Source organism: Aplysia californica, unplaced genomic scaffold (assembly GCF_000002075.1).
Source record: "Aplysia californica isolate F4 #8 unplaced genomic scaffold, AplCal3.0 scaffold01160, whole genome shotgun sequence".
NCBI lineage: Eukaryota > Metazoa > Mollusca > Gastropoda > Aplysiida > Aplysiidae > Aplysia > Aplysia californica.
Genome location: NW_004798430.1, coordinates 62,811 through 64,707, shown reverse-complemented (window position 1 = coordinate 64,707; position 1,897 = coordinate 62,811). Strand labels below are relative to the sequence as shown.

The following is a 1,897-nucleotide window of genomic DNA, read 5'->3' as shown; positions in this document are numbered from 1 at the left end:
GGGGGGGCATTTCTTCGTTCTAATGCACAGTAGAATTGTAAATGGGCTGATCCAACAATGCCATGCTCATAACTGTGCCTGAACTACAACAGGGACCTGCTGCTTTTTCTTTCCTAATCATTACAAGCGTCATTTTTTCCTCGACTTCTTTTGTATGTTTGTCACTCTCTTGTGACCCGGTTGCCTTGATAGTCGAAGCAGACTTTGAGCTGTTGAAACTCGAGAGGTGAGCAGAGTAAGTCTGATTCCCTGTAAGGACTTCTTTGTTGACATCCACCCCCTGGCGCTCATATAACCTTATGCAGTTGTGAGCACCGTAAAACCTCTACTAAAACAAACAAACAAACATTTTTCGTCGCCGTTACTTCCACTTTTTACTTCCAGGTATGTAGACATCCTCCCTCCGAACGAGCAGATCTTGTTTCAGCCGTACGAGGAGATAGACCACAGAGAGGAAGGTATCTGTCTGCCTGTCTGTTTGTCTGTTTGTTTGTTCCTTTGTCTGTCTGTTTATTTGTTTCTTTGTCTGTCTGTTTGTTTGTTCCTTTGTCTGTCTATCTGTGTATCTGTCTGTGTGTCTGTCTGTGTTTCAGCCGTACGAGGAGATAGACCAGAGGGAGGAAGGTATCTGTCTGTCTGTTTGTCTGTTTGTTTGTTCCTTTGTCTGTCTGTCTGTGTATCTGTCTGTCTGTCTGTCTGTCTGTCTGTCTGTCTGTCTGTCTGTCTGTCTGTGTTTCAGCCGTACAAGGAGATAGACCAGAGGGAGGAAGGTATCTGTCTGTCTGTCTGTCTGTTTGTGTGTCTAGCTGTCTGTTTGTGTGCCTGTCTGTCTGTCTGTTCCCTTGTCTGTATGTCAATGTGTCTGTGTGTCTGTGTGTCTGTGTTTCAGCCGTACGAGGAGATAGACGAGAGAGAAGAAGGCATCTGTCTGTCTGTTTGTGTGCCTGTATGTGTGTCTGTCTGTCTGCCTGTCTGTTCCCTGGTCTGTGGGTCAGTGTGTCTGTGTGTCTGTGTTTCAGCCGTACGAGGAGATAGACCAGAGGGAGGAGGGTGTCTGTCTGTCTGTCTGTCTGTCTGTCTGTCTGTCTGTCTGTCTGTCTGTCTGTCTTATATCCCTTGCGATAAATAAAGACAGAAAGACAAATAGACAGATAGACAGACAAAAGAATACCACACCTACATATCACATATTATACAGAGGCCTGCAGACAGCCATAATGTGCTCACACGCCGCAACCTCTTTGATATGTGAAGCTTGCTGACAAAATGAGTTACTTCTCGCAATCCACAAAATGGAGATATTGGCCAAAAATCGATACAAGGGTCAAATTTGTAGAGTTAAAAAAAAATTAATGCCATATTCTTTAACTATAACATGTCTGTTATTATTCCATATCGGCCCTACTAATAAATTAGTTTAAAAACTTCATCTATAAGCGTGATAGGTCTATATCTTTTTCCATATACGTTTTGAATCTGGGAAGTAACTCATTTCGTCAGCACGCTTCACATATATTATATACACCCTCAGTCTTACAGCCAATCTATTAGAGGGACCTGGCCGTACGCTAAGCTTTGCAGATGATGTATTGGTATATAGGCAGGGGAGAGATAGGTATATAGGCAGGGGAGAGATCGGTATATAGACAGGGGAGAGATCGGTATATAGGCAGGGGAGAGATAGGTATATAGGCATGGGAAAGATCGGTATATAGGCAGGGGAGAGAGCTGATTGCAAGGAGCACGAAGGAGGAATTGGATCGAATTGGTGAATGGTGCGAACAGAACAATGGAAAACTTAATCCAGCGAAGGCAGGGTACTGTGGACAACAACAGGGCAGTCAAGGCTATCATGCCTACTGTTAATATACAAGGTACGCAGTTGGAAAGGCAAGAG

The 1,897-nt window shown here is 44.1% G+C and overlaps 1 long non-coding RNA gene across 1 annotated transcript in view; it reads left to right on the top strand.

Moving 5' to 3' along the window:
• LOC118478899 overlaps positions 1–463 on the top strand; it is a 4,670-nt gene extending 4,207 nt beyond the window's left edge. The window contains exon 3 of the long non-coding RNA XR_004859343.1: positions 385–463. This is a non-coding gene — a long non-coding RNA (uncharacterized LOC118478899). The remainder of the gene's footprint in view (positions 1–384) is intronic.
• Positions 464–1,897: the final 1,434 nt, after the last annotated feature.